This window comes from Paramisgurnus dabryanus, chromosome 13 (assembly GCF_030506205.2).
Source record: "Paramisgurnus dabryanus chromosome 13, PD_genome_1.1, whole genome shotgun sequence".
Lineage (NCBI taxonomy): Eukaryota > Metazoa > Chordata > Actinopteri > Cypriniformes > Cobitidae > Paramisgurnus > Paramisgurnus dabryanus.
Window position 1 is genome coordinate 35,517,141 of NC_133349.1, and position 26,587 is coordinate 35,543,727.

Consider the following 26,587-nt stretch of genomic DNA (forward strand, 5'->3'; position numbering starts at 1 on the left):
AATTATTTTTTATTTATATTGTTTTTTTTATATTTATTTTTTATTTATTTAATTAATTTATTTTTTTATTTTATTTTTTTATTCTTTTTTTTTTTTTTGCATATAATCCGTAATGAATTGTGGCGGAGTATCCTTACAGGTAGAAAGTTCAAGACAAAATGTCATGTTTTTCACGAGTTCGCATTAACATGTAATCAAATATTAAATAAAGCATATTTGGCGTGCTGTCCGACGGGAGAGCTCTGAGCTCTCGTGACCATGCTTCTCCCGAACGTAGTTAAATAAACTTCAAATGGCAAAGTACTCTGAAAAGACAAGGTCGAATCATTCCAATAAACAAACAAATAAATCTTGTGATGGATATAAACAAATTAATATAGACTACTGAAACAAAATAGCATAAAACGGTCTGTTGGATGCTTGACCGTTATTTTAAAAGGGTTTAGGTGCCACAAAATGTGGCATACAAAGGCTTTCTCCCAGCGACAACCTAGCTGAAATAATACATGGAAATTAAAGGCCTGATTCTGGTGTTCGTAAAAAAGAGTGAATGGTTATCTAAGTGAACATCAAAACATTCTAAAAGGACAGCTTGGTTAACTGTTGCTATTTTCAAGACATGGCGAAATGAAACGCAGCAGGGACTTTGCTGAAATAAATGTTTTGTGCCTTCAACTGATGTAGGGAAAACTATTCAATATTCTTATGTGGCATGCTTGCTTGTGCTTTTCAGCATCCCTGCGCGTGTTCCGGCGAGCGGAAGGAGAACGGGACAGTAAAAGAGAGCAGAAAAGGAAAGCGTATTAGAACGAAACCCTGGCTGGATCCGTCCCCGACGTGTAGTTTTTTAATGGACTGCCCGACCTTTCGTTCTAAAGAGGCCTAAAGGTTACCGAGTCAATGTCCAGCATAGAGCCGGTCAGGGCTTAGCTCGGTTGGCATACGATTAAAGATCCCTATTTTGGCAGTAGCTTTCGCTTACGGCCATACCACCCTGAGCACGCCCGATCTCGTCCGATCTCGGAAGCTAAGCAGGGTCGGGCCTGGTTAGTACTTGGATGGGAGACCGCCTGGGAATACCAGGTGCTGTAAGCTTTTGAGTCTTCTTTCATCTGTACCGGAAGCCCTTCGCCCATGCTCGCTGTTCTCCTTTTACGCCGATTGGTGCATTTGCTTTCTGAGCTCTGCGCTGGCTCGTCTCTCCTCCGTTTCTCTGTGTCAAAGGGCCGGCTCAGTCTCGTCATTTTCCCTCTCATCCACCAGGGGGCGGTCAGACGCTTCATTTTTCTGTCTCTGCTCACTGTCCAAAAGAGCACGGCGGAGGAGCGCTAATAGCGCTGTGTTGCAGGTGATTTACGCCTTTCACGTATCAGAACGTGCCAGAACGTGCTTGTCTGCTCTTTTAGGGGGAAAGTTGTTTACGTTGCCCCATTCGCAACTACAAGAAGGCTTTCTCCGATGTCCCTCAAGACGGACGGCCCGTGCAGACGTGAGATTTTCCTGTAGCGATTTATGGGGGGAAGTGGATAAGCAGAGCCATACGAAAGCTGTGCCAGGCCTTAACCGCCAATGATGAGACTTGTCTCTTTGTTTTCCATTGACCATAAGCAGGTGTAAACCGTTATCCTGTGGTCCATGACAGCACAAAGCTACTAATGATCACGAAAACACGTTTGCCTATAAAAGATTGTCACTTTTAGTCGGGTGACAAAACTCGAGATGATTTTCCATTCATGTTATCACTACCTAGCAAAGAATTTTCATTTTCTATGACTGAGTAGTGTACGAGGTTGCATCGATTTTATTCATTTATGTAAGTGTGTATTTATTCATTCATTCATTTTTTATTCGTTTAAATATGTATATTATATTATTTATTTATTTTTATATATTTTTTTCTTCATTTTATATATATTATTTATTTTTTATATTATTATTTTTTTAAAAAAAAATTTATTCATTTATTTTTTATTTATATTGTTTTTTTTATATTTATTTTTTATTTATTTAATTAATTTATTTTTTTATTTTATTTTTTTATTCTTTTTTTTTTTTTTTGCATATAATCCGTAATGAATTGTGGCGGAGTATCCTTACAGGTAGAAAGTTCAAGACAAAATGTCATGTTTTTCACGAGTTCGCATTAACATGTAATCAAATATTAAATAAAGCATATTTGGCGTGCTGTCCGACGGGAGAGCTCTGAGCTCTCGTGACCATGCTTCTCCCGAACGTAGTTAAATAAACTTCAAATGGCAAAGTACTCTGAAAAGACAAGGTCGAATCATTCCAATAAACAAACAAATAAATCTTGTGATGGATATAAACAAATTAATATAGACTACTGAAACAAAATAGCATAAAACGGTCTGTTGGATGCTTGACCGTTATTTTAAAAGGGTTTAGGTGCCACAAAATGTGGCATACAAAGGCTTTCTCCCAGCGACAACCTAGCTGAAATAATACATGGAAATTAAAGGCCTGATTCTGGTGTTCGTAAAAAAGAGTGAATGGTTATCTAAGTGAACATCAAAACATTCTAAAAGGACAGCTTGGTTAACTGTTGCTATTTTCAAGACATGGCGAAATGAAACGCAGCAGGGACTTTGCTGAAATAAATGTTTTGTGCCTTCAACTGATGTAGGGAAAACTATTCAATATTCTTATGTGGCATGCTTGCTTGTGCTTTTCAGCATCCCTGCGCGTGTTCCGGCGAGCGGAAGGAGAACGGGACAGTAAAAGAGAGCAGAAAAGGAAAGCGTATTAGAACGAAACCCTGGCTGGATCCGTCCCCGACGTGTAGTTTTTTAATGGACTGCCCGACCTTTCGTTCTAAAGAGGCCTAAAGGTTACCGAGTCAATGTCCAGCATAGAGCCGGTCAGGGCTTAGCTCGGTTGGCATACGATTAAAGATCCCTATTTTGGCAGTAGCTTTCGCTTACGGCCATACCACCCTGAGCACGCCCGATCTCGTCCGATCTCGGAAGCTAAGCAGGGTCGGGCCTGGTTAGTACTTGGATGGGAGACCGCCTGGGAATACCAGGTGCTGTAAGCTTTTGAGTCTTCTTTCATCTGTACCGGAAGCCCTTCGCCCATGCTCGCTGTTCTCCTTTTACGCCGATTGGTGCATTTGCTTTCTGAGCTCTGCGCTGGCTCGTCTCTCCTCCGTTTCTCTGTGTCAAAGGGCCGGCTCAGTCTCGTCATTTTCCCTCTCATCCACCAGGGGGCGGTCAGACGCTTCATTTTTCTGTCTCTGCTCACTGTCCAAAAGAGCACGGCGGAGGAGCGCTAATAGCGCTGTGTTGCAGGTGATTTACGCCTTTCACGTATCAGAACGTGCCAGAACGTGCTTGTCTGCTCTTTTAGGGGGAAAGTTGTTTACGTTGCCCCATTCGCAACTACAAGAAGGCTTTCTCCGATGTCCCTCAAGACGGACGGCCCGTGCAGACGTGAGATTTTCCTGTAGCGATTTATGGGGGGAAGTGGATAAGCAGAGCCATACGAAAGCTGTGCCAGGCCTTAACCGCCAATGATGAGACTTGTCTCTTTGTTTTCCATTGACCATAAGCAGGTGTAAACCGTTATCCTGTGGTCCATGACAGCACAAAGCTACTAATGATCACGAAAACACGTTTGCCTATAAAAGATTGTCACTTTTAGTCGGGTGACAAAACTCGAGATGATTTTCCATTCATGTTATCACTACCTAGCAAAGAATTTTCATTTTCTATGACTGAGTAGTGTACGAGGTTGCATCGATTTTATTCATTTATGTAAGTGTGTATTTATTCATTCATTCATTTTTTATTCGTTTAAATATGTATATTATATTATTTATTTATTTTTATATATTTTTTTCTTCATTTTATATATATTATTTATTTTTTATATTATTATTTTTTTAAAAAAAAATTTATTCATTTATTTTTTATTTATATTGTTTTTTTTATATTTATTTTTTATTTATTTAATTAATTTATTTTTTTATTTTATTTTTTTATTCTTTTTTTTTTTTTTTGCATATAATCCGTAATGAATTGTGGCGGAGTATCCTTACAGGTAGAAAGTTCAAGACAAAATGTCATGTTTTTCACGAGTTCGCATTAACATGTAATCAAATATTAAATAAAGCATATTTGGCGTGCTGTCCGACGGGAGAGCTCTGAGCTCTCGTGACCATGCTTCTCCCGAACGTAGTTAAATAAACTTCAAATGGCAAAGTACTCTGAAAAGACAAGGTCGAATCATTCCAATAAACAAACAAATAAATCTTGTGATGGATATAAACAAATTAATATAGACTACTGAAACAAAATAGCATAAAACGGTCTGTTGGATGCTTGACCGTTATTTTAAAAGGGTTTAGGTGCCACAAAATGTGGCATACAAAGGCTTTCTCCCAGCGACAACCTAGCTGAAATAATACATGGAAATTAAAGGCCTGATTCTGGTGTTCGTAAAAAAGAGTGAATGGTTATCTAAGTGAACATCAAAACATTCTAAAAGGACAGCTTGGTTAACTGTTGCTATTTTCAAGACATGGCGAAATGAAACGCAGCAGGGACTTTGCTGAAATAAATGTTTTGTGCCTTCAACTGATGTAGGGAAAACTATTCAATATTCTTATGTGGCATGCTTGCTTGTGCTTTTCAGCATCCCTGCGCGTGTTCCGGCGAGCGGAAGGAGAACGGGACAGTAAAAGAGAGCAGAAAAGGAAAGCGTATTAGAACGAAACCCTGGCTGGATCCGTCCCCGACGTGTAGTTTTTTAATGGACTGCCCGACCTTTCGTTCTAAAGAGGCCTAAAGGTTACCGAGTCAATGTCCAGCATAGAGCCGGTCAGGGCTTAGCTCGGTTGGCATACGATTAAAGATCCCTATTTTGGCAGTAGCTTTCGCTTACGGCCATACCACCCTGAGCACGCCCGATCTCGTCCGATCTCGGAAGCTAAGCAGGGTCGGGCCTGGTTAGTACTTGGATGGGAGACCGCCTGGGAATACCAGGTGCTGTAAGCTTTTGAGTCTTCTTTCATCTGTACCGGAAGCCCTTCGCCCATGCTCGCTGTTCTCCTTTTACGCCGATTGGTGCATTTGCTTTCTGAGCTCTGCGCTGGCTCGTCTCTCCTCCGTTTCTCTGTGTCAAAGGGCCGGCTCAGTCTCGTCATTTTCCCTCTCATCCACCAGGGGGCGGTCAGACGCTTCATTTTTCTGTCTCTGCTCACTGTCCAAAAGAGCACGGCGGAGGAGCGCTAATAGCGCTGTGTTGCAGGTGATTTACGCCTTTCACGTATCAGAACGTGCCAGAACGTGCTTGTCTGCTCTTTTAGGGGGAAAGTTGTTTACGTTGCCCCATTCGCAACTACAAGAAGGCTTTCTCCGATGTCCCTCAAGACGGACGGCCCGTGCAGACGTGAGATTTTCCTGTAGCGATTTATGGGGGGAAGTGGATAAGCAGAGCCATACGAAAGCTGTGCCAGGCCTTAACCGCCAATGATGAGACTTGTCTCTTTGTTTTCCATTGACCATAAGCAGGTGTAAACCGTTATCCTGTGGTCCATGACAGCACAAAGCTACTAATGATCACGAAAACACGTTTGCCTATAAAAGATTGTCACTTTTAGTCGGGTGACAAAACTCGAGATGATTTTCCATTCATGTTATCACTACCTAGCAAAGAATTTTCATTTTCTATGACTGAGTAGTGTACGAGGTTGCATCGATTTTATTCATTTATGTAAGTGTGTATTTATTCATTCATTCATTTTTTATTCGTTTAAATATGTATATTATATTATTTATTTATTTTTATATATTTTTTTCTTCATTTTATATATATTATTTATTTTTTATATTATTATTTTTTTAAAAAAAAATTTATTCATTTATTTTTTATTTATATTGTTTTTTTTATATTTATTTTTTATTTATTTAATTAATTTATTTTTTTATTTTATTTTTTTATTCTTTTTTTTTTTTTTTGCATATAATCCGTAATGAATTGTGGCGGAGTATCCTTACAGGTAGAAAGTTCAAGACAAAATGTCATGTTTTTCACGAGTTCGCATTAACATGTAATCAAATATTAAATAAAGCATATTTGGCGTGCTGTCCGACGGGAGAGCTCTGAGCTCTCGTGACCATGCTTCTCCCGAACGTAGTTAAATAAACTTCAAATGGCAAAGTACTCTGAAAAGACAAGGTCGAATCATTCCAATAAACAAACAAATAAATCTTGTGATGGATATAAACAAATTAATATAGACTACTGAAACAAAATAGCATAAAACGGTCTGTTGGATGCTTGACCGTTATTTTAAAAGGGTTTAGGTGCCACAAAATGTGGCATACAAAGGCTTTCTCCCAGCGACAACCTAGCTGAAATAATACATGGAAATTAAAGGCCTGATTCTGGTGTTCGTAAAAAAGAGTGAATGGTTATCTAAGTGAACATCAAAACATTCTAAAAGGACAGCTTGGTTAACTGTTGCTATTTTCAAGACATGGCGAAATGAAACGCAGCAGGGACTTTGCTGAAATAAATGTTTTGTGCCTTCAACTGATGTAGGGAAAACTATTCAATATTCTTATGTGGCATGCTTGCTTGTGCTTTTCAGCATCCCTGCGCGTGTTCCGGCGAGCGGAAGGAGAACGGGACAGTAAAAGAGAGCAGAAAAGGAAAGCGTATTAGAACGAAACCCTGGCTGGATCCGTCCCCGACGTGTAGTTTTTTAATGGACTGCCCGACCTTTCGTTCTAAAGAGGCCTAAAGGTTACCGAGTCAATGTCCAGCATAGAGCCGGTCAGGGCTTAGCTCGGTTGGCATACGATTAAAGATCCCTATTTTGGCAGTAGCTTTCGCTTACGGCCATACCACCCTGAGCACGCCCGATCTCGTCCGATCTCGGAAGCTAAGCAGGGTCGGGCCTGGTTAGTACTTGGATGGGAGACCGCCTGGGAATACCAGGTGCTGTAAGCTTTTGAGTCTTCTTTCATCTGTACCGGAAGCCCTTCGCCCATGCTCGCTGTTCTCCTTTTACGCCGATTGGTGCATTTGCTTTCTGAGCTCTGCGCTGGCTCGTCTCTCCTCCGTTTCTCTGTGTCAAAGGGCCGGCTCAGTCTCGTCATTTTCCCTCTCATCCACCAGGGGGCGGTCAGACGCTTCATTTTTCTGTCTCTGCTCACTGTCCAAAAGAGCACGGCGGAGGAGCGCTAATAGCGCTGTGTTGCAGGTGATTTACGCCTTTCACGTATCAGAACGTGCCAGAACGTGCTTGTCTGCTCTTTTAGGGGGAAAGTTGTTTACGTTGCCCCATTCGCAACTACAAGAAGGCTTTCTCCGATGTCCCTCAAGACGGACGGCCCGTGCAGACGTGAGATTTTCCTGTAGCGATTTATGGGGGGAAGTGGATAAGCAGAGCCATACGAAAGCTGTGCCAGGCCTTAACCGCCAATGATGAGACTTGTCTCTTTGTTTTCCATTGACCATAAGCAGGTGTAAACCGTTATCCTGTGGTCCATGACAGCACAAAGCTACTAATGATCACGAAAACACGTTTGCCTATAAAAGATTGTCACTTTTAGTCGGGTGACAAAACTCGAGATGATTTTCCATTCATGTTATCACTACCTAGCAAAGAATTTTCATTTTCTATGACTGAGTAGTGTACGAGGTTGCATCGATTTTATTCATTTATGTAAGTGTGTATTTATTCATTCATTCATTTTTTATTCGTTTAAATATGTATATTATATTATTTATTTATTTTTATATATTTTTTTCTTCATTTTATATATATTATTTATTTTTTATATTATTATTTTTTTAAAAAAAAATTTATTCATTTATTTTTTATTTATATTGTTTTTTTTATATTTATTTTTTATTTATTTAATTAATTTATTTTTTTATTTTATTTTTTTATTCTTTTTTTTTTTTTTTGCATATAATCCGTAATGAATTGTGGCGGAGTATCCTTACAGGTAGAAAGTTCAAGACAAAATGTCATGTTTTTCACGAGTTCGCATTAACATGTAATCAAATATTAAATAAAGCATATTTGGCGTGCTGTCCGACGGGAGAGCTCTGAGCTCTCGTGACCATGCTTCTCCCGAACGTAGTTAAATAAACTTCAAATGGCAAAGTACTCTGAAAAGACAAGGTCGAATCATTCCAATAAACAAACAAATAAATCTTGTGATGGATATAAACAAATTAATATAGACTACTGAAACAAAATAGCATAAAACGGTCTGTTGGATGCTTGACCGTTATTTTAAAAGGGTTTAGGTGCCACAAAATGTGGCATACAAAGGCTTTCTCCCAGCGACAACCTAGCTGAAATAATACATGGAAATTAAAGGCCTGATTCTGGTGTTCGTAAAAAAGAGTGAATGGTTATCTAAGTGAACATCAAAACATTCTAAAAGGACAGCTTGGTTAACTGTTGCTATTTTCAAGACATGGCGAAATGAAACGCAGCAGGGACTTTGCTGAAATAAATGTTTTGTGCCTTCAACTGATGTAGGGAAAACTATTCAATATTCTTATGTGGCATGCTTGCTTGTGCTTTTCAGCATCCCTGCGCGTGTTCCGGCGAGCGGAAGGAGAACGGGACAGTAAAAGAGAGCAGAAAAGGAAAGCGTATTAGAACGAAACCCTGGCTGGATCCGTCCCCGACGTGTAGTTTTTTAATGGACTGCCCGACCTTTCGTTCTAAAGAGGCCTAAAGGTTACCGAGTCAATGTCCAGCATAGAGCCGGTCAGGGCTTAGCTCGGTTGGCATACGATTAAAGATCCCTATTTTGGCAGTAGCTTTCGCTTACGGCCATACCACCCTGAGCACGCCCGATCTCGTCCGATCTCGGAAGCTAAGCAGGGTCGGGCCTGGTTAGTACTTGGATGGGAGACCGCCTGGGAATACCAGGTGCTGTAAGCTTTTGAGTCTTCTTTCATCTGTACCGGAAGCCCTTCGCCCATGCTCGCTGTTCTCCTTTTACGCCGATTGGTGCATTTGCTTTCTGAGCTCTGCGCTGGCTCGTCTCTCCTCCGTTTCTCTGTGTCAAAGGGCCGGCTCAGTCTCGTCATTTTCCCTCTCATCCACCAGGGGGCGGTCAGACGCTTCATTTTTCTGTCTCTGCTCACTGTCCAAAAGAGCACGGCGGAGGAGCGCTAATAGCGCTGTGTTGCAGGTGATTTACGCCTTTCACGTATCAGAACGTGCCAGAACGTGCTTGTCTGCTCTTTTAGGGGGAAAGTTGTTTACGTTGCCCCATTCGCAACTACAAGAAGGCTTTCTCCGATGTCCCTCAAGACGGACGGCCCGTGCAGACGTGAGATTTTCCTGTAGCGATTTATGGGGGGAAGTGGATAAGCAGAGCCATACGAAAGCTGTGCCAGGCCTTAACCGCCAATGATGAGACTTGTCTCTTTGTTTTCCATTGACCATAAGCAGGTGTAAACCGTTATCCTGTGGTCCATGACAGCACAAAGCTACTAATGATCACGAAAACACGTTTGCCTATAAAAGATTGTCACTTTTAGTCGGGTGACAAAACTCGAGATGATTTTCCATTCATGTTATCACTACCTAGCAAAGAATTTTCATTTTCTATGACTGAGTAGTGTACGAGGTTGCATCGATTTTATTCATTTATGTAAGTGTGTATTTATTCATTCATTCATTTTTTATTCGTTTAAATATGTATATTATATTATTTATTTATTTTTATATATTTTTTTCTTCATTTTATATATATTATTTATTTTTTATATTATTATTTTTTTAAAAAAAATTTATTCATTTATTTTTTATTTATATTGTTTTTTTTATATTTATTTTTTATTTATTTAATTAATTTATTTTTTTATTTTATTTTTTTATTCTTTTTTTTTTTTTTTGCATATAATCCGTAATGAATTGTGGCGGAGTATCCTTACAGGTAGAAAGTTCAAGACAAAATGTCATGTTTTTCACGAGTTCGCATTAACATGTAATCAAATATTAAATAAAGCATATTTGGCGTGCTGTCCGACGGGAGAGCTCTGAGCTCTCGTGACCATGCTTCTCCCGAACGTAGTTAAATAAACTTCAAATGGCAAAGTACTCTGAAAAGACAAGGTCGAATCATTCCAATAAACAAACAAATAAATCTTGTGATGGATATAAACAAATTAATATAGACTACTGAAACAAAATAGCATAAAACGGTCTGTTGGATGCTTGACCGTTATTTTAAAAGGGTTTAGGTGCCACAAAATGTGGCATACAAAGGCTTTCTCCCAGCGACAACCTAGCTGAAATAATACATGGAAATTAAAGGCCTGATTCTGGTGTTCGTAAAAAAGAGTGAATGGTTATCTAAGTGAACATCAAAACATTCTAAAAGGACAGCTTGGTTAACTGTTGCTATTTTCAAGACATGGCGAAATGAAACGCAGCAGGGACTTTGCTGAAATAAATGTTTTGTGCCTTCAACTGATGTAGGGAAAACTATTCAATATTCTTATGTGGCATGCTTGCTTGTGCTTTTCAGCATCCCTGCGCGTGTTCCGGCGAGCGGAAGGAGAACGGGACAGTAAAAGAGAGCAGAAAAGGAAAGCGTATTAGAACGAAACCCTGGCTGGATCCGTCCCCGACGTGTAGTTTTTTAATGGACTGCCCGACCTTTCGTTCTAAAGAGGCCTAAAGGTTACCGAGTCAATGTCCAGCATAGAGCCGGTCAGGGCTTAGCTCGGTTGGCATACGATTAAAGATCCCTATTTTGGCAGTAGCTTTCGCTTACGGCCATACCACCCTGAGCACGCCCGATCTCGTCCGATCTCGGAAGCTAAGCAGGGTCGGGCCTGGTTAGTACTTGGATGGGAGACCGCCTGGGAATACCAGGTGCTGTAAGCTTTTGAGTCTTCTTTCATCTGTACCGGAAGCCCTTCGCCCATGCTCGCTGTTCTCCTTTTACGCCGATTGGTGCATTTGCTTTCTGAGCTCTGCGCTGGCTCGTCTCTCCTCCGTTTCTCTGTGTCAAAGGGCCGGCTCAGTCTCGTCATTTTCCCTCTCATCCACCAGGGGGCGGTCAGACGCTTCATTTTTCTGTCTCTGCTCACTGTCCAAAAGAGCACGGCGGAGGAGCGCTAATAGCGCTGTGTTGCAGGTGATTTACGCCTTTCACGTATCAGAACGTGCCAGAACGTGCTTGTCTGCTCTTTTAGGGGGAAAGTTGTTTACGTTGCCCCATTCGCAACTACAAGAAGGCTTTCTCCGATGTCCCTCAAGACGGACGGCCCGTGCAGACGTGAGATTTTCCTGTAGCGATTTATGGGGGGAAGTGGATAAGCAGAGCCATACGAAAGCTGTGCCAGGCCTTAACCGCCAATGATGAGACTTGTCTCTTTGTTTTCCATTGACCATAAGCAGGTGTAAACCGTTATCCTGTGGTCCATGACAGCACAAAGCTACTAATGATCACGAAAACACGTTTGCCTATAAAAGATTGTCACTTTTAGTCGGGTGACAAAACTCGAGATGATTTTCCATTCATGTTATCACTACCTAGCAAAGAATTTTCATTTTCTATGACTGAGTAGTGTACGAGGTTGCATCGATTTTATTCATTTATGTAAGTGTGTATTTATTCATTCATTCATTTTTTATTCGTTTAAATATGTATATTATATTATTTATTTATTTTTATATATTTTTTTCTTCATTTTATATATATTATTTATTTTTTATATTATTATTTTTTTTAAAAAAAATTTATTCATTTATTTTTTATTTATATTGTTTTTTTTATATTTATTTTTTATTTATTTAATTAATTTATTTTTTTATTTTATTTTTTTATTCTTTTTTTTTTTTTTTGCATATAATCCGTAATGAATTGTGGCGGAGTATCCTTACAGGTAGAAAGTTCAAGACAAAATGTCATGTTTTTCACGAGTTCGCATTAACATGTAATCAAATATTAAATAAAGCATATTTGGCGTGCTGTCCGACGGGAGAGCTCTGAGCTCTCGTGACCATGCTTCTCCCGAACGTAGTTAAATAAACTTCAAATGGCAAAGTACTCTGAAAAGACAAGGTCGAATCATTCCAATAAACAAACAAATAAATCTTGTGATGGATATAAACAAATTAATATAGACTACTGAAACAAAATAGCATAAAACGGTCTGTTGGATGCTTGACCGTTATTTTAAAAGGGTTTAGGTGCCACAAAATGTGGCATACAAAGGCTTTCTCCCAGCGACAACCTAGCTGAAATAATACATGGAAATTAAAGGCCTGATTCTGGTGTTCGTAAAAAAGAGTGAATGGTTATCTAAGTGAACATCAAAACATTCTAAAAGGACAGCTTGGTTAACTGTTGCTATTTTCAAGACATGGCGAAATGAAACGCAGCAGGGACTTTGCTGAAATAAATGTTTTGTGCCTTCAACTGATGTAGGGAAAACTATTCAATATTCTTATGTGGCATGCTTGCTTGTGCTTTTCAGCATCCCTGCGCGTGTTCCGGCGAGCGGAAGGAGAACGGGACAGTAAAAGAGAGCAGAAAAGGAAAGCGTATTAGAACGAAACCCTGGCTGGATCCGTCCCCGACGTGTAGTTTTTTAATGGACTGCCCGACCTTTCGTTCTAAAGAGGCCTAAAGGTTACCGAGTCAATGTCCAGCATAGAGCCGGTCAGGGCTTAGCTCGGTTGGCATACGATTAAAGATCCCTATTTTGGCAGTAGCTTTCGCTTACGGCCATACCACCCTGAGCACGCCCGATCTCGTCCGATCTCGGAAGCTAAGCAGGGTCGGGCCTGGTTAGTACTTGGATGGGAGACCGCCTGGGAATACCAGGTGCTGTAAGCTTTTGAGTCTTCTTTCATCTGTACCGGAAGCCCTTCGCCCATGCTCGCTGTTCTCCTTTTACGCCGATTGGTGCATTTGCTTTCTGAGCTCTGCGCTGGCTCGTCTCTCCTCCGTTTCTCTGTGTCAAAGGGCCGGCTCAGTCTCGTCATTTTCCCTCTCATCCACCAGGGGGCGGTCAGACGCTTCATTTTTCTGTCTCTGCTCACTGTCCAAAAGAGCACGGCGGAGGAGCGCTAATAGCGCTGTGTTGCAGGTGATTTACGCCTTTCACGTATCAGAACGTGCCAGAACGTGCTTGTCTGCTCTTTTAGGGGGAAAGTTGTTTACGTTGCCCCATTCGCAACTACAAGAAGGCTTTCTCCGATGTCCCTCAAGACGGACGGCCCGTGCAGACGTGAGATTTTCCTGTAGCGATTTATGGGGGGAAGTGGATAAGCAGAGCCATACGAAAGCTGTGCCAGGCCTTAACCGCCAATGATGAGACTTGTCTCTTTGTTTTCCATTGACCATAAGCAGGTGTAAACCGTTATCCTGTGGTCCATGACAGCACAAAGCTACTAATGATCACGAAAACACGTTTGCCTATAAAAGATTGTCACTTTTAGTCGGGTGACAAAACTCGAGATGATTTTCCATTCATGTTATCACTACCTAGCAAAGAATTTTCATTTTCTATGACTGAGTAGTGTACGAGGTTGCATCGATTTTATTCATTTATGTAAGTGTGTATTTATTCATTCATTCATTTTTTATTCGTTTAAATATGTATATTATATTATTTATTTATTTTTATATATTTTTTTCTTCATTTTATATATATTATTTATTTTTTATATTATTATTTTTTTAAAAAAAAATTTATTCATTTATTTTTTATTTATATTGTTTTTTTTATATTTATTTTTTATTTATTTAATTAATTTATTTTTTTATTTTATTTTTTTATTCTTTTTTTTTTTTTTTGCATATAATCCGTAATGAATTGTGGCGGAGTATCCTTACAGGTAGAAAGTTCAAGACAAAATGTCATGTTTTTCACGAGTTCGCATTAACATGTAATCAAATATTAAATAAAGCATATTTGGCGTGCTGTCCGACGGGAGAGCTCTGAGCTCTCGTGACCATGCTTCTCCCGAACGTAGTTAAATAAACTTCAAATGGCAAAGTACTCTGAAAAGACAAGGTCGAATCATTCCAATAAACAAACAAATAAATCTTGTGATGGATATAAACAAATTAATATAGACTACTGAAACAAAATAGCATAAAACGGTCTGTTGGATGCTTGACCGTTATTTTAAAAGGGTTTAGGTGCCACAAAATGTGGCATACAAAGGCTTTCTCCCAGCGACAACCTAGCTGAAATAATACATGGAAATTAAAGGCCTGATTCTGGTGTTCGTAAAAAAGAGTGAATGGTTATCTAAGTGAACATCAAAACATTCTAAAAGGACAGCTTGGTTAACTGTTGCTATTTTCAAGACATGGCGAAATGAAACGCAGCAGGGACTTTGCTGAAATAAATGTTTTGTGCCTTCAACTGATGTAGGGAAAACTATTCAATATTCTTATGTGGCATGCTTGCTTGTGCTTTTCAGCATCCCTGCGCGTGTTCCGGCGAGCGGAAGGAGAACGGGACAGTAAAAGAGAGCAGAAAAGGAAAGCGTATTAGAACGAAACCCTGGCTGGATCCGTCCCCGACGTGTAGTTTTTTAATGGACTGCCCGACCTTTCGTTCTAAAGAGGCCTAAAGGTTACCGAGTCAATGTCCAGCATAGAGCCGGTCAGGGCTTAGCTCGGTTGGCATACGATTAAAGATCCCTATTTTGGCAGTAGCTTTCGCTTACGGCCATACCACCCTGAGCACGCCCGATCTCGTCCGATCTCGGAAGCTAAGCAGGGTCGGGCCTGGTTAGTACTTGGATGGGAGACCGCCTGGGAATACCAGGTGCTGTAAGCTTTTGAGTCTTCTTTCATCTGTACCGGAAGCCCTTCGCCCATGCTCGCTGTTCTCCTTTTACGCCGATTGGTGCATTTGCTTTCTGAGCTCTGCGCTGGCTCGTCTCTCCTCCGTTTCTCTGTGTCAAAGGGCCGGCTCAGTCTCGTCATTTTCCCTCTCATCCACCAGGGGGCGGTCAGACGCTTCATTTTTCTGTCTCTGCTCACTGTCCAAAAGAGCACGGCGGAGGAGCGCTAATAGCGCTGTGTTGCAGGTGATTTACGCCTTTCACGTATCAGAACGTGCCAGAACGTGCTTGTCTGCTCTTTTAGGGGGAAAGTTGTTTACGTTGCCCCATTCGCAACTACAAGAAGGCTTTCTCCGATGTCCCTCAAGACGGACGGCCCGTGCAGACGTGAGATTTTCCTGTAGCGATTTATGGGGGGAAGTGGATAAGCAGAGCCATACGAAAGCTGTGCCAGGCCTTAACCGCCAATGATGAGACTTGTCTCTTTGTTTTCCATTGACCATAAGCAGGTGTAAACCGTTATCCTGTGGTCCATGACAGCACAAAGCTACTAATGATCACGAAAACACGTTTGCCTATAAAAGATTGTCACTTTTAGTCGGGTGACAAAACTCGAGATGATTTTCCATTCATGTTATCACTACCTAGCAAAGAATTTTCATTTTCTATGACTGAGTAGTGTACGAGGTTGCATCGATTTTATTCATTTATGTAAGTGTGTATTTATTCATTCATTCATTTTTTATTCGTTTAAATATGTATATTATATTATTTATTTATTTTTATATATTTTTTTCTTCATTTTATATATATTATTTATTTTTTATATTATTATTTTTTTAAAAAAAAATTTATTCATTTATTTTTTATTTATATTGTTTTTTTTATATTTATTTTTTATTTATTTAATTAATTTATTTTTTTATTTTATTTTTTTATTCTTTTTTTTTTTTTTTGCATATAATCCGTAATGAATTGTGGCGGAGTATCCTTACAGGTAGAAAGTTCAAGACAAAATGTCATGTTTTTCACGAGTTCGCATTAACATGTAATCAAATATTAAATAAAGCATATTTGGCGTGCTGTCCGACGGGAGAGCTCTGAGCTCTCGTGACCATGCTTCTCCCGAACGTAGTTAAATAAACTTCAAATGGCAAAGTACTCTGAAAAGACAAGGTCGAATCATTCCAATAAACAAACAAATAAATCTTGTGATGGATATAAACAAATTAATATAGACTACTGAAACAAAATAGCATAAAACGGTCTGTTGGATGCTTGACCGTTATTTTAAAAGGGTTTAGGTGCCACAAAATGTGGCATACAAAGGCTTTCTCCCAGCGACAACCTAGCTGAAATAATACATGGAAATTAAAGGCCTGATTCTGGTGTTCGTAAAAAAGAGTGAATGGTTATCTAAGTGAACATCAAAACATTCTAAAAGGACAGCTTGGTTAACTGTTGCTATTTTCAAGACATGGCGAAATGAAACGCAGCAGGGACTTTGCTGAAATAAATGTTTTGTGCCTTCAACTGATGTAGGGAAAACTATTCAATATTCTTATGTGGCATGCTTGCTTGTGCTTTTCAGCATCCCTGCGCGTGTTCCGGCGAGCGGAAGGAGAACGGGACAGTAAAAGAGAGCAGAAAAGGAAAGCGTACTAGAACGAAACCCTGGCTGGATCCGTCCCCGACGTGTAGTTTTTTAATGGACTGCCCGACCTTTCGTTCTAAAGAGGCCTAAAGGTTACCGAGTCAATGTCCAGCATAGAGCCGGTCAGGGCTTAGCTCGGTTGGCATACGATTAAAGATCCCTATTTTGGCAGTAGCTTTCGCTTACGGCCATACCACCCTGAGCACGCCCGATCTCGTCCGATCTCGGAAGCTAAGCAGGGTCGGGCCTGGTTAGTACTTGGATGGGAGACCGCCTGGGAAAAGGCGAGGCGAGTAGTATGTCCGAATACATAGTATTCGAAAAACAGTATGCGAAAAGTACCCGGATGACCTACTACTTCCGGTTAGATTTTGCAGTGTGCATCATAGATATGTATATAAAGGCTAGATGGCTCGTCCGCGCTGATGGCCAATTGAGTGGAACGTCCGCATTTTGGCGGCCATCTTAGGACAGGGCGCTCGCTCACTCGTAGCATTGAGTTTTAATGATGCAGGTACTTTTAAATGACCATAACTTGCTTAATTTTTTACCGATTTTCAAACGGATTGGTTTGTTATAAACGTCAAAGATGTACCTATGACACTGAATACGTATACTAAAAATAAATAAAAAATTCATGAAACATGTTAAAGCATCCAGAATTATAGCCACGTTAATAACGTTTGTAAAAAACCAAACCGTTTGTAAATCCGTCAAGAATTCAGCAAGTTACGAGCATTTTAGTTGGCGTATGTCACTCACCTTCCGTCCACAGCAGCAGGGAGCAGCACTATGGCAGCACTGACCTAAGATGGCCGCCAAGTGACGACACAGCTGACTCCGCCTTGAGCCATCTAGCCTTTATATACATATCTATGGTGTGCATACGATGGACGCTTCACTATCCCATGATGCCCCGGACGAGGAGTTATCCAACGAAGAAGAAGAGGCACGCGGCTGTTTTCGCGCTGAAATGACATGACGTGATGACGACGTATGTCACGTGATGTAGCAAGATGGCGGATGTAGTACGTCCGAATCTCATTCATACTACCAGGATTCATACTATACAGTACCTACTGTTTTAACGGCAATTAAGTAGGTACTTCATCTAATTCAGTACCTACTATACAGTATGCGGTTTCGGACGCAGCCCTTGTCTGCTCTTTTAGGGGGAAAGTTGAGCACGCCCGATCTCGGAAGCTAAGCAGGGTCGGGCCTGTTTAGTGATGGCGCCATCTGCAGGTCAACGTGCTGAAGTGTTATTTGCAGAAATGTGTAAATTTACAGGCCTAGTTTATTAAAATCCACTAATCTGTTGAACGTTTTGTTTATTATTTTCATTGTTTGAGCTGATGAGATTCATCTATGTCATGTGGAAAATTGTGCAATTGTTTAATTTTTTGGGCTGAATTAAGAAAGGTTGTAATGTATTAGTTCACTCCCACTTGGTCTGGAAGACTTTTAATGGCTTTGATGTGTTTTATTTTACACTATCCCACCCCTTCTGAAACCTAAGCATACAGAGACTCCACAATACTTGAAATACTTTTACAACTTTTATTTTTCACCCAGAATGTGTTAAAAAGCAATGCTTGAAAACACAAGTAAACAAGATCTGTTTAGTTTAAAGCTCACTCACCACGATAAGGTACAGATCTATGAGCGAGAACATGAGACAAGACAAGAGACAAACATTTACTACCATTTACAAACATTTAGTTTAACATGGAGCTGACATACATACAAACATCACAAGGACACGCACAAATAAATAACACTTAACAATTACAAACACAAACTTGCACTTAAGATAAAAATTAACAATTGGTTTGTACAGGCCAAAGCCCAATAAAGAACAGAATTATCCAAAGACTCAGATCACCAATCAACAAATAAAGGCTCAAGCCATTCCTATCTGTTCAATTTTTTGTGTGTTTCCTTGGCAAACTTTTGTTAACAAAGACATACAAACATCACAAAGACATGAAGCTGACAAAGACAAACAAACAAACAACACGCATGACAAAAACACAGATTATCTGGACATGAACAACCACTAAAGGCCAGGGTATGTAAACTGATTGTGTTAGATCGGAACTGATTAAGGTTAAAATTAATGAGGTAGATTGGCCTTGATATTGAACATAGGCCAGAACATGTTTGTATAAAAAAGATACTACAAAGTGCACTTTAATAGCAACATAAATAATAATAAAAACAAACACAAGAACATTCTTAAGTAAAATTGTAAAGTGCATGTTTTGAACTTTTGAACTATTTAAATAAAAAGATTATCCTTAAAAAACTTTACACTTTAAAAAACAAACAAACAAACAAACAAACAAACCTCTTTCTCTCTCCCACAGATGGCACAGAAGAAATGGCATCTGTATAAAAGGCTGTTAAAGGAAAGAGACTTTTACTGTGGGACTTTGATTTTGATAAGTGCAATTCCTGACCTTTCCAGGAGCTGCGTTCTTGTTCACTACCTGCTGTGTTATAGTTGTAATACTGAGAGAACGTCAGCGGTTTAAATATAAGTTTCTCCTGCCTGTCATTCTGGTTTATCGTTGGTGATTTGGTGTTAAAGTGCAAGTACATGACTAGTAAGTAAGTTTTTTATTATTACTTTAAGAGATTGATCGTGTTTGAGGTATATTATTTAATTTTGTGTGCTACTTCCTGCAGTTATTTTAGAGTGGTAATTGTTTGTCTAAAAACCAAGTGATTTACATTGTCAGTCTTTCAATATTATTCTTTATGTTGTGATATGCCTTTGAAATTTAAATGGTTTATACTGCATGAGGATGTGGTTTAGTTATTTGCCCACTATTATTTGTTTAATGATATTTCTCTGCTTTATACCTCACACATTCATACTAAGTCATTTGTGATCAGCCTAACTGATGTAAATGTGTATTGGAGATTACCATTTCTTGATTGTTAGCTAGATTTGTTACTAAATGGGTTTGTTATTTATATACAGCCTATATTAGCATCGTTAATATTGTTGAGCCAATCTTATTTAACTGTATTATGTCTTTATTATTTTCTAGACTATGATTTAATACACTTTGAAAAAGAAGCTCCCATCTCCTCATAATGTTTTGACACACAATGACCACAAAGACATTAACCCACCTTTATGCAACTGAGGTGCTTGCTGGCCACTGCCCAGTTAGCGTCGACTGCCTCTGGTGACTTAAACAGGTAAATGCCATCAATGTCAAGGCTGGCTGGTCCCTGGAACTCAGCAAGGATGGACTCTATCACCAAAGCAGTCTCCTGTAACACAACCCTTTTGGAGGTGAATAAAGAATTTGGCTCTGTTTGATCACAACGGTAGTGGCAGATGTCCAGCCTGATGAAGGTACCTCTCTTCACCCAGTTTCCAAACCGATTCTCCAAGAACAACGGACTGCTGTCACTGAAAATAATATCATGATATTTTGTGTAGGTGTGTTACATGTTGGATTATCCATTTCATCATAGGTTTCAACTGCTCTTTGAAATCACCGACAGCAGTTGTTGTTCGCGTACACCACCTTCAGGGCAGGAGCTTTGGCACAGCGAAAACAAGACCTCTGGCCATGCGTGCGTAACACCCCTTGGACGCCACAACCACTGTGGTCAAGAACTGACCCCACTTATTCAGCATGCTGGTGACGTACTGCATAATGCCCTGGCCGTCGCCGTAGATCTTCTTGAGAATCTATGAGGCTGTTTATACTTGGCATTAGCATGCGTTTTCATCGATCGGAGCACAAGTGGACGACGGTAATGCCAGGTGTAAACGGTGTTCAAAATGTTTTGAGCTCGTCCAGTTTCGACCACTTTCAACCACATTCAGAGGTAGTCGAAAACCCTTTCGATTGGATTGCTTTTGTAGTGTAAACGCACATGTGGTTGTATATGTTCGAACAGCCACACGCGACCACCTTCTCTCTGCCCATTTATCTAATCTGAGGTACTAAACTCAATTTTTTACGTCTTTTCTGACTTCTTGCGCGAACACACGGTGTACAGCACTATTATTGATAAAACTAAAGCGGCTGATCTCCGCAGTTTCATTTTGCAAGCATGTGAAAGTTGTACGATCATATTTCATCAATTGCGCTTAAAATTCAGAGAAAGCTCTAACAAATACATGTACAAAACACTGTGCAGCATGTTTACTTACAACAAAAGCAGTGGATTCAGACATAATATTAGTTTGTGTCCATATAAACTCGCCATTCCTCCCGCTCACATTTAAATGACAGGAGATGGACTCAACAGACCACCCCCTCACAGTATTCAGGACAGAAGTGGTAAAAAGTGGTGAAAGAGACGGATATAAATACCAGGTGTAAACGTAATGTGTCTCTCTCGTCCACTTGTGATCCGATCGATGAAAACACATCTTAACACAAAGTGTAAACAGCCCCTATAAAAATAAAGCAGAACGTGTGGTGTTTATCAACAGTCAGTCTGTTCCATATGATCACAAGAACTTTTGGCTATACATACCTTAATCGTGCCATCAATGCACAAGATTTCCCCAGTCGTACTGAGGATTTGGTCCCTGTACACGGGTATCTTCTCCATCTCCAGGATCGCCTCAGGACCCGAGCAGATGGAAGTGGAGACAGGGCGATGGGAGGGGTGTAAGTGCCAGCTGCTCTGGCAAACGAAAGGATACCTCGCTGAGATGAAGATGGTGGGCATCATACAGGAGAGTCTGGTACAGGTCCCGACGTTCCACGTACCACTCGTCGTGGCCCTGCTCTGTAGCAGCCTCTGCACTTTACTCATTGAGACTGCGTTGAGTCGGTCGCTCATCAGGGTGACCACACTCCTGTCCACAGCACACTTGCCGCAGATTATGGCAGGGAACATGCTTCTGACGGCCGGGGTGAGGTTCATCAGATTTTTGGACTGTACGCCAGCCAGGCGTACTGCTGCTGGGCAGCATGGTGGGCCCCGTCTTCCTCGTCGTTGTCTCACCCCCCGACCTTTCTACAGCTCACCCCCGGACCTCTTGGCAGCCGCCACTGCTGTCTTGCGATCCAGCCATGTAGGGTCAACAACGGTGCTGGGGGCCTCTGCCACAGACTTTGCTGCCTCTGTACACTGCAGCCTGGCCTCTCCTTGCTGGTACAAAACGATGTTGGGGTACTTGTGTTGCTGTTGATTGCTGACCAGCAATGATTTGGTGGTCAAGCTCTTCCTGCAGACATCACAGTCAATCTCCCTGACGACGGCATGGATCTTCAGATGCCTCGTCAGGTTGGACTTTTCGGTGAAAGTCTTGTCGCACACACTGCACCGATGTCTAGGCTTCTCCATGTTTCATTTGGTACAGTAAAACATAAATAAATGAGTAGAACTAAAAGCAGATGAGGGCTTAAATACATTTTTAGAGACGCTGCAGCACTCGTAAAAGTAGTAATGGAAAACAGCCCATTCATTCACTTTGTTTTAAGCATGCAAATCAAGGTTGACATGTTTACACTTCTAAAGCATATTTACACATCGAATTTCAATTCCCCATTGTTGTAACACCATTCTATGCACTGCAAAAAATGAATGTCTGTCTTAGTATTTTTGTCTTGTTTTCTAATATAAATATCTAAATAGAGATACATTTACTTGATAAGCAAGTAGCCTAAGTATAAACGATGAAAATCAAGAGTTTTTTTACTTCATCTGCTAGTGCAGTAAGAAACATAAGCTTAATTCCAGTTTCAACTTAATTCAATAAACTTAATTTAAGCTGATTTTTCTTAAACAAATGTAAGAATTTATGTTAGAAAACAAGACAAAAATACAAAGTAAAACATTCATTTTTTGCAGTGTGGTCTTAAGAAGTGTCTGATCATGTTTTTGAAGTATTTCCAGGGATCGTTAGGTCATTGCAGCAGCGATTAGTAGCTGATTAATTCATTTTCAATGCATTCGGTTAATAAATAATATATATTATATACAGTTTTTCCCTGTTGCTTAAACACTATAGACCCATGCTTAGACTAAAGTAACACAACTTAAAGCTTTTGATACCATACCTCAAACACATGTACTCATACTTTAAACCAAAGCGCTGCTTTGCACTCTAGTTGAAATTCTGCAACACACTTACCCCTTTATGCAACACACTTGATCCTGCAAACTACTCACTATTTCATACATAAGACACTTCATTCAAAAATGAAATCTCAGGGTGCCATTTGGAAAACACAAAACACATGGGGTAATTGAAACCACTCAAATACACACCTAAAGGCACTCACTTGCAAAACTGAACACCAATCAACCAGCTACAAAAAAGTCCTCATTTTAGCCATTTCAAGAACTTTGCAAGCATGGATTGAGGGAGAGCAAGAGGCAGAGGTAGAGCAAGAGGAAGATGAGGACAAGGTCAAGGTCGAAGAGTCCATGCACGGACCCTTATTTCTGATGATATAAGAGCAACTTTGGTGGACCATGTCATCAACCATGGCCTGACTATGAGGGAAGCTGGGCAGAGAGTCCACCCACATCTAAGCAATCACAGGGGTATCTGTAATAAGAACATTCCGACTAGAAAACAGGTATGTCTTCATCTCTCTACCTTCTACTCTACTCAGAGGGCATTTACAGCACTATACTACAGTATATAACAAAACCACATCACCTGGGTACAGGGTATTGCAGGGTGCTAATGCTCCTTTTTCAGCCAAAGTGGTAGTTTTTGAAAAACATACCATGATTACTTGTATTGAGATGTTTCAGTACAGTGGATGATACAGTACATACCAGTGGTTCTCAACGTTATTCCTGGAGGTCCACTGCACTGCACATTTTGTATGTCTCCTTATTTAACACACCTGATTCAAATCATGAGCTCATTAGTAGAGATACCTATGAAGTGAATTTAGTCTCCCAGATAAGAGAGACATACAAAATGTGCAGAGAAGTAGGCCTCCAGGAATGCAGTTGAGAACCACTGATATATACAATAAAGTTCTGTAGGAAAAAAGAGCAAACCAATGACAATTTGTGGTTGTATCTTTCTAGAATGACTAGAAGACCTTCTGGGGGAGAATGTAGTACAGTAATATGTTTTTTTTTTGTTACAGAGAATCTTGGCCATGGATGGAGCTGTACAGCCTCAAGTACCTAGCGGGAGAAGACATTGCTTGCGATGTCGATGAGGTCCTGTGGCCAGACCCCAACAGACGGCGGGATCCATGAGCCCACGTATGCACAATTGCCATGATTTTCTGTGTTTACAGTGTAGTGTTTTTTCAATTTTCTTTTTTTTGCTTTAACTGGATTCACGTAACTGTAATGTACAGTGCTGCAATGTACAATATTGAGTAGGCCTACTTGCTTTTTTGGTTGTTTGAAAATGTGCCTCCTGAAAATATGTCTTCTGAATAAACAGTAAAAATCAAAGACTGCAGTGTTTTACATAAAGTAGACTAGTGTGTTCCCCCTGATCTGAAATGTATATATATGATGCAAGTGTGTGTCATTTTGTCATTAGAGTTACATTTTGACAAAGGAATGTTAGGTTTTGATAGGAGAGTTTAGGTTTTGATAGTAGAGTTTCAATTTGACACAGATGTGAATGGTATATTTCCCAGTGTAGTGTCATGTTTACTTGTGTGTAGAGTTTTGGCACAATGAGCGAAGTTTTGCGAAATGTGTTCAAGCAACGGGCTAAAACTGCATATAAGCATATTTAAACTTTACATTTCGAGTCCATACAACAGTGTGCACCTGGCTTAAGAGATCAAACAACCAGCTTTACACTTTTTCGGCTACCAACCGCCCTTCTGCCCCTGGTAGGATGAACCTTGGATGTCCATCAGTCAACCATTGGTTCGGTGAGAGGGTATGGGACTCAGCTTCAATCATTTGCATCAGAAGACACAAGGGCAGCAGATACACGTCGTACACGGATAAGGAATATCATTACAGTTTTATTTCAATTGCTAAACGACAGTGGGCACAACTGGAGTCACATGTGCAAAACTCTAACTAGTTTGCACAGCAGCAGTTCATGTGGACCAAACTCTAGTTCGTTTTTCATTGCTTGAACACAGTTTTCAAAACTCTGCACACTTATCCCATGACTTAAACACAACGTGCACAACACACTGGATTTACAGCACTTTGTTCAAATCCTAACACACTGCTGTCAAAACTGAACCACACATTCAAAACAGAATTGATTTCAGCCTTGTGCCTTTCCAAAACTGCTGATTGCAATTTCAGCTGAAAGGCTAAGCTAAGGTCTCTTGATTGAGACTTGTTAGTGGGCCATGTACTTTTAGTGTCTACCTTTTTTCTCATTACAGTAATTCCGTAAATTACTACAGACTATTTACCTTAAAGAATTATGTTCTAAAAATGTTAATAAATCATGTGAAAGAATGTCACTCTTTTCTTTGAAGAAAATATTACTTTATATGAAGTCACTGAAATTCTTCAAACTTTAAAGATGAAAAGTTAGTATTTTCTGTATTGGTGTTTGATGTTAATGTTAATTTATACTGTTTATTTACCTCTTTGAGTTTCAGAGTACATATCATCACAACATTATGTTAAACACAAACAATAATGGTAATTATTGGCAAGGCAATGAAGCAATTACTTCTGATGACTTAAAAGTGAAACTGATATGAAGGCCTCTGTATGTCATTCGAGAGCTTTAGCACTAGAGGGATCCAGTGTTCTCATCTTACAGTCTGAACTCAACAGACATTTTAGTACTGAGTCTGAATTTTCATAGAAATTTGGACCCAAAAAGTTAAAAAATCATTGTTACTTTATTTAAGAAAGTTTGTCATTGGAAAAGGTATGAAATACTAAATACACTGTACACTAATACACTGATAAAAGCAACATACAAAAAATTATCTACTGATATTAAAAGCACAGTGTTGGCCTGCAAATAATGTAATATTATGAAAATGTTTACATTTACAACATATACATCAAGTGTAACAAATTAACTTTATGAAAACCCTTGACCTCAAATACACTCATCTAACCCCTAACTTTATTTATACCCTTGTTCTGATCAACTTTTTGTAAAATTATCGTTCCTAAATGAATGCAAGAATAGTTTAACTCCAAACTAATTTACAAATAGTATAGCCTAACGTTACCCCTAAACTTCCTCGTGACAACTAGTCCGGGTCCCCTCAATAAGTTGTTATAAATAGTTTTTTAAGTGTTTATATTTGTAGATTTTTTACACTTGGATATTAAGTGAAAAAAAAACCATGTTGAGATTCCGGAATAGTGTGTGATGTATCTCTCATGTGCTCGAGCGTCATGATGTGTAAGTCCCTCCCGTTCCGTTATCTCTCTCGCTCTCTCTCACACACGTACGCGCGCGCTCTTTCCGGCGAGCCTTCACTTCCCGAAGTCTGTCGCACTATAACACGCTAATCATCGAAGCCCAGCGGAAGAAAACGATCGGGTTTGATATCGCACATTCAGGATATAGGCTACCATTTCAACTGAGTGAAGATATTAGCATCTGTTGCTGTGTGCGCACGCGGTAAATCAAACTTTTGTTGTTGCTGGGAGGAGAGATGCGGGTGGTAAACAGACTGACCGGACCGTAAATAAATAAATAAAAAGGAGAGGCTTTAACACGCGCCACTGACTTCTGTAAAGCGATCTCTAACGAGCCTACCGTCAGCGCGGATCTTTGACTGAAGTAAGTTAAGTCCCGTTATTTATCTCTGATTCAGATACTTCGCACCCACGTATGTGTGTGTGTGTAACTTAGCCTAGCCATATACATATTGATATGCATATCAAGCAGCTTCTTACACTGCCTTTTAAGCAATATTGAATGGCTTCTTTTTAAGATGTGTTTTGGACTCTTTAATGTCTGGTTTGCTATATTTTTTTAATTGCACAAATATTTTTGTTAACGATCATGAAAAAAATCAGTCAAGTGGCCCTAAACGTTTGAACGGTGGTGTAAATCCCATTCCAAATAATAGTTAAACATAAGTCTGTGTGTTCATGGACAATGTCCATTGAGTTGGATCATATGATGGACCACAGTTCAAGAGTCTATGAGTTTTCCTTTCATCATAGCTTTCTGCTATTAAACATTTACC

General features: G+C 39.9%; 1 protein-coding gene, 1 long non-coding RNA gene, 8 other non-coding genes and 1 pseudogene across 11 annotated transcripts in view; all 11 read left to right on the forward strand.

The window, feature by feature from the left end:
* The first annotated feature begins 976 nt into the window (after nucleotides 1-976).
* Nucleotides 977-1,095, forward strand: LOC135720985 (5S ribosomal RNA). Its single transcript, XR_010521394.1, has one exon. It is a non-coding gene; the product is annotated as a 5S ribosomal RNA (ribosomal RNA).
* A 1,841-nt stretch (nucleotides 1,096-2,936) lies between these two features.
* LOC135720990 (5S ribosomal RNA) lies at nucleotides 2,937-3,055 on the forward strand. Its single transcript, XR_010521398.1, has one exon. It is a non-coding gene; the product is annotated as a 5S ribosomal RNA (ribosomal RNA).
* A 1,841-nt stretch (nucleotides 3,056-4,896) lies between these two features.
* On the forward strand, nucleotides 4,897-5,015 carry LOC135720991 (5S ribosomal RNA). Its single transcript, XR_010521399.1, has one exon. It is a non-coding gene; the product is annotated as a 5S ribosomal RNA (ribosomal RNA).
* A 1,841-nt stretch (nucleotides 5,016-6,856) lies between these two features.
* On the forward strand, nucleotides 6,857-6,975 carry LOC135720992 (5S ribosomal RNA). Its single transcript, XR_010521400.1, has one exon. It is a non-coding gene; the product is annotated as a 5S ribosomal RNA (ribosomal RNA).
* Nucleotides 6,976-8,816: 1,841 nt separating this feature from the next.
* Nucleotides 8,817-8,935, forward strand: LOC135720993 (5S ribosomal RNA). Its single transcript, XR_010521401.1, has one exon. It is a non-coding gene; the product is annotated as a 5S ribosomal RNA (ribosomal RNA).
* A 1,840-nt stretch (nucleotides 8,936-10,775) lies between these two features.
* Nucleotides 10,776-10,894, forward strand: LOC135720986 (5S ribosomal RNA). Its single transcript, XR_010521395.1, has one exon. It is a non-coding gene; the product is annotated as a 5S ribosomal RNA (ribosomal RNA).
* Nucleotides 10,895-12,735: 1,841 nt separating this feature from the next.
* LOC135720987 (5S ribosomal RNA) lies at nucleotides 12,736-12,854 on the forward strand. The gene has a single exon (XR_010521396.1). It is a non-coding gene; the product is annotated as a 5S ribosomal RNA (ribosomal RNA).
* Nucleotides 12,855-14,695: 1,841 nt separating this feature from the next.
* On the forward strand, nucleotides 14,696-14,814 carry LOC135720988 (5S ribosomal RNA). The gene has a single exon (XR_010521397.1). It is a non-coding gene; the product is annotated as a 5S ribosomal RNA (ribosomal RNA).
* Nucleotides 14,815-16,655: 1,841 nt separating this feature from the next.
* On the forward strand, nucleotides 16,656-16,778 carry LOC135720989 (5S ribosomal RNA; annotated as a pseudogene).
* A 2,080-nt stretch (nucleotides 16,779-18,858) lies between these two features.
* On the forward strand, nucleotides 18,859-24,757 carry LOC135720923 (uncharacterized). Of its 2 annotated transcripts, none has more exons than XR_010521366.2 (3): nucleotides 18,859-19,084; nucleotides 19,535-23,047; nucleotides 23,576-24,757. It is a non-coding gene; the product is annotated as an uncharacterized lncRNA (long non-coding RNA). The 2 variants fall into 2 exon arrangements; XR_010521367.2 differs by lacking the exon at nucleotides 23,576-24,757 and adding an exon at nucleotides 23,514-23,543.
* Nucleotides 24,758-25,820: 1,063 nt separating this feature from the next.
* LOC135728266 (ceramide synthase 2-like) overlaps nucleotides 25,821-26,587 on the forward strand; it is a 29,701-nt gene continuing 28,934 nt past the window's right edge. The window contains exon 1 of the mRNA XM_065246422.2: nucleotides 25,821-26,175. The gene's annotated coding sequence lies outside the window, so the exon portion shown is untranslated. The remainder of the gene's footprint in view (nucleotides 26,176-26,587) is intronic.